This window comes from Pteropus vampyrus, unplaced genomic scaffold (assembly GCF_000151845.1).
Source record: "Pteropus vampyrus isolate Shadow unplaced genomic scaffold, Pvam_2.0 Scaffold223, whole genome shotgun sequence".
Classification (NCBI taxonomy): Eukaryota; Metazoa; Chordata; class Mammalia; order Chiroptera; family Pteropodidae; genus Pteropus; species Pteropus vampyrus.
In genome coordinates this window covers 1,064,312-1,069,760 of record NW_011889004.1, presented here as the reverse complement: position 1 = coordinate 1,069,760, position 5,449 = coordinate 1,064,312, and the positions used below count along the sequence as shown (strand labels likewise).

The following is a 5,449-nucleotide window of genomic DNA, read 5'->3' as shown; positions in this document are numbered from 1 at the left end:
AATCTGGGTAACATAATGTTTCCAACCAAACAGCATTGATTTTCTCAAACTGAAGTGAGATTCCTATTCCCAGAGGAATTGCAGGGTATTTATTAAGGTGTGAGCAGTGTCTAAACCACCGAACACCTAAGTCATTTATCTAAGTGTAGAGGAAGCACTCTCATTTTCCCACTGGACCCTGGGACAGTACCTAGCCACAACCTGACCCTCCCCCCTCCCCCACTCCCCACCATGTGACCTAGCAACTTGCTTGGCTTCTTAAATCATTCTGGGCCTCAGTTTCTTCATTTATTGTAATTGGGGGTGGAGCGGGGGCATACCAGGGAGACATTTGGAGCTCTTGAGTCCTTTCCAGATACAATTCTGTGATTCTTTGATGCAATAATCAAATAAGGTGAGGCTGGATCCTTTAATCAGATGATGATTGGTAGGATTGGGAGGATCTGGAGAGAGGATGACATCCTACCCTGTCATTTTCTGGATGAGAAAACTGAGGCCCTGAGGGTGGGGTCAGGTCAGGCAGTGAGTCAGCTGGGTCAAGAATCCAGGCCTCCTACTTGGAATTGCAGCAGGCCTTTCCTGACATTGGTTTGCTAGGCACCTCTCCATGGAAGAATGGGATAGAAACACACCTACTGAGCTCTACTGTGCATGTCACATGTAGTAACTCATTTAACCCCCTTAATAATTCATTTTCTGGATGGAGTGCCCACATAGTAAGGTATGGTGACAGGTTTGCCTAATTCAAGAATTCAATCAGTATTTAAATGTTTCCCAAAATCCAGTTATTTGGGTACTAACCTCATGGATTTTTGACATAATCGGCTTTGTACTAACATTTACTTCGTATTTTCTTTGAACCAATCCATAATTTTTTTATTTTTATTATTTATTTATTTATTATTTATTTATATTTATTTATTTATTTATTTTAGGCGAGGCAACCATAGGTTGACCTCACAGATTGCAAGGACCTTGTCAGCTTATAATCCCTTATTTTTTATATTTTACGCCAACAGCACCTGGTCTTCCTAGGTGGTCTCCCATCCAAATACTAACCAGGCCTGGCCCTGCTTAGCTTCTGAGATCAGACGGGATCAGGCTTGTTCAGGATGACATGGCCATAGACAATCCATCATTTTATATAAGTATATTTAGCCCCATCCTCAGCAAAGGTATCTGTAATACTAAGTTTGATCTGTGATATTTTTCCAAATCTATATTAAACATAAATATTTAAATTAAAAATCCATGTACCAACTAAAAATGACTCCGAGGTTGAGAAATTTCATTGAATACTCTTTACCAGTGGTTCTCAAACTTGTTGGTTTCTTTAAAATTATTGAGGGTCCTAATGAATTTTTGTTTATGTAAGTTATGTCAGTTGATATTTACCTTGCTAGAATTTAAAACTGACAAAATATTAAAGTGTTTATTTATTAAAACATCATGATTTAAAAAATAATATTGTAAGCCTATGACATATTACCACAAATAACACATTTTTATAAAAAATAGCTGTATTTTCCAACATAAAACAATTTAGTGAGAAGAATGGCATCGTTTACACATTTGCAGGTCTCATTAGAGTTATACTTAACAGAGGAATTCTGCATTCTCATATCTGCTTCTGCATTTTCTGTGGCAATTTGTTTTAGCTGAAATATGTGAAGACAATTCAGCTTTATACAATTCAGATAATTGTGGATATTCTTATTTGATACTACATTGAAACTTGATAAGTAGTAGCTTCTTAAAGTGTAGTTGCATAGATTCATATGAACGAATTTTTTGTTCTCAGTTATACTAAAATCCATTGGTTTATCTTGCATTTTGAATGGATCTTTTATTCATGCATGATTTGGAAACATAATGTATTGGACATTTGGAAAATATTGGTTCACTGGGTTATGCAGCTCTTCCAAATTTTGACACATTTCATATACAATACCAAAAATTCACTTTAGTTAGTATTACCACCAATATAAGCAGAAAAGAAATTTAGGATTGGGAAGTTGTCAAGTTTTGGTAGAACATTTAAGTTTTTCAAAATTCTAATTAAGCTCAAATTTTATCATTGGCAAAAGATACTATCATCTGTTTTACTTGATGTGAAGAGCTCATTTAATAGATCTTTGAGAAAAATGTCTGCCAAATATCCAAGTCTGAATAACTGTAGTTTGCATATTGACCATTTTTTCAAATAAAGTAAAAATAGGTTTTTTTTTTACACCTTTTCCCCCTAAAAAAATAGTTAGTTAAGATTGCTACTTAAACAATTAATTGCACAAGTGCTTTTCCTTAATATAACCATTCTACTTCTGCACAAAGCAAAAGTGCTTTCTGTGTGGGGAGTAAGTGATGAATGAGTATGTGGTTTTATTTTAGAGTGATGAAAATGTTTTGGACCTGAGTAGTGGTGGTTGTTACACAATATCGCGAATGATCTAAATACTACTGAATTGTTCACTTTAAAATGGTTCATTTTACGCTAGTTGAATTTTCCCTCAATAAAACAGTGAAAGTGCTTTTTGTGCAATTTCCATTTAATCACAGGACATAATTTAAAAGACTTGTATTCAAAGGTCTAGAGTTAATAAAATTAATTCTTGTACGGCTTTGTCAAGGATATTCTTAAGTCAAACTGGCATTTTGTTGACTACTAGTGCATGTTAGTGAAGATGACGATGGCTACTAGTACAGATGGTACAACTGCCTCGATTTGTGCCAGCAATTTTACCACCACTGCTTTTGTGCCATCGGTGCAGATGTCAATGCGGTAAAAAAAAAATAATAATTTCTTAGTATTATTATTAAAATAATTTTGACCCATATAGTCCTTTGAAAGAGTCCCAGGGCTCCCCAGGGCCCCATGGACCACTCTTTGAGGACTACCGCTCTATGCCAAATTTGAGTTAAGCTGACCCACTCTAGCAGTGGGAGTGCAGGGAAGATTCAAATCTTCCCTGGAGATTTGAATCTCATAAATGTGGGTCCAGTTCTAGTTTCTATCTGATCCTGGGCAAGTGGTTTCTCAGAGTTGAGGGTCTCAGTTACCCTTGTCTGCTAGCTGGGCTGGAAGGCCAAGGATATGCTGAAGGGTTAGGAGAGTTTGGGGATGATTCACACAAAGCACTCACTGAAGAGGAAGTGACTTTCATCATTAAGTGGCAAGACTTAGTTTTGGAAAGGTTGCATTTTGGGGGCTTTAGGGACTTCTGCCTTCCAAGGGGCCCTGCGTGACCTTGGGAAGCCTCCATCAATCAACCTTTCCATCTGTCTTAGGCTACTTCAAAGAGTCCCTGAGCAGCTGGAAGAACATTTTCAGCTTTGAAGATAGCAGGGGGGAAGGAGGCTAGAAAGAGGGGAGGAAGATCAGGTGGGAAGAGGGAATCCCTCACATGAAAAATAGACTTTGAGTGAGAAGCCCTCACTGAGCCTGGATTAGTTTTCCATCCCTTTTCTTGACTCACTGCACAAAGTTTAGGGCTTTGTCTTCAGCCAACGGCCCCGGCTCCCCCAATCTCATACATTGGTTTGACTTTTCATAGAGTACAAAAAGTTTTCAAACCCATTACCTTAAAGAACCCTTACACACCTCTGTGAGGTCAGCAAAGTAATGAATTGGACCCCACAGAGCCAGTGAGAAAATTGAGGCGTAGAAAAGGGAAATAAGGAACAAATAAGTGGAGGCACTCAAATTTAAGTCATTAGACTCAGACCAGACTTTTTTTCCATTGCTTCTTCTTAGGCCCTTCTTGAAGTGAATTTTCAAGGCCATGCAGCAGTTTTTTTTATTCAGAGACGGTTTACTAAGGTCTGCCTTAACAGTAATCAGGTGGGCAGCAGTGGGAATGAGGTGTAGTATGAAATTTAAAAGCATGCTCTTGGAATCAGATTGTCTGAGTTCAAATCCTGACCTTTATATCTCCTCACGTGTAAAATGGGGGAGAATGGCAATACCTGCTCAGAGGGTTGTTATAATTAGATATACATGTAAAGTGCTCATATAGCATCAGCATATCTTAAGGTTCAGCCCAAATTAGCTATTATGAGAACAAGGAGGTGCAAAAAGCGATTTTATGGGCACAGAGAAATTTCTCCTATGTCCTACATATTAGTCGAAGATTCAATTTAAAACTTCTCAAGCCAGATTAAAAAGCAAATACGGTGATATTCTGCCTATAAAGTGATCAAAGTGATATGCCAATAGTCCATTCTCTCCCTGCGTGGATTCCTGAGGATTGGCTGAGTGGATGTCAGATAGCCTATTGGCTGAATCTTTCCCCTGAGGCACCTCATTGGGGGAGCTGTTCTGGAGTCAGGTGCTAGCTTTGATCCAATCAGAGGCCACTCAGCTAGGGCAACCCATCCTCCAGCCTTTGTCTGAACAGAGGTTTGGGGAGCACAACATGTGCTCAGAGGGGGCGGAAACTGATGGGAACCTTATTTTATCCAACAACTGGAAAAACAGGTGGGAAACTGTATTTTGTTTGTCGTTCATCTATTTTCTGTACTATTTCCTCTCTCATTCCATAAAGGCTATAATCATATTACAGAAAGGGGAATGAGGACAGAAAGATACAAATAAAGGTGCAAAGTTGGGAATGAAGTGGAGTGCAGTTAATATGAAGACTTGAAGTGCCAACAGTAGGCCATCAGAGCTTCAAATTTAGCCCTTGGCTTTCGGGAAGCCAAAGTGAAAAGATGCACAATCAGCGGTATAACACTAATTATCAGAAAGGAAGAGCATCCATTTCTGTGAGAGTAAAGCAAAGCCTTTCCTAACTTTGAACTCTACTCTAATTTCTTACTTGGGATTTTATTTCAGGTGATGATGCCATGAAGTGGGCAGTACAGCCTAGTGGGTGAGAACGTAGTTTTTGTTGAATTTGTATTTAAATTTTGTTTTAGTGCAGCTTATTCTGGGGCTGTAGCTTGTTCATCTGTAAAATGGAGATAACAACAGTATCTACCTATTAAAGCTGTGAAGATTCAGTTAGATGAACTGTATAAATAAATATTAGCTATTAGTTAATCAAGAAATTTGACTGCCCACTACTTGTCATGTGCAGTTCTAGGGGATAACATGATGAACAAAACAGACAAACTCCTTATTTTCAAGTAGTTTTTGCATTGGAATGGATAGAAAGACAATAAACATGAAAAATAGATGAATCATTGCAGAGAGCGCTGTGGTAAAAACAATACAAAAATTCAAAAGTAGACTTCATTTGATTGGTTCTCTCAGCCATCGTCCAGGAAAGTCAAGGGTATAATGTTAAAATGCAACTCCGAGGAGGTGAATTCTTAGGGCCTAAGGTAATTCAGTCCTAATGTGTAGAAATCTTCCGCAGACTCTTGTGGATGGGGTACGATTTATTTTTCTGTTTGAAAACTCACTTCTTCCAGCTGAGCAGTTTGAAATCGCATTCTAAGGAGAACTTTG

At 38.3% G+C, this 5,449-nt stretch overlaps 1 pseudogene; it reads right to left on the bottom strand.

Annotated features, from left to right (window-relative positions):
* Positions 1–1,010: 1,010 nt before the first annotated feature.
* On the bottom strand, positions 1,011–1,129 carry LOC111747462 (annotated as a pseudogene).
* Positions 1,130–5,449: the final 4,320 nt, after the last annotated feature.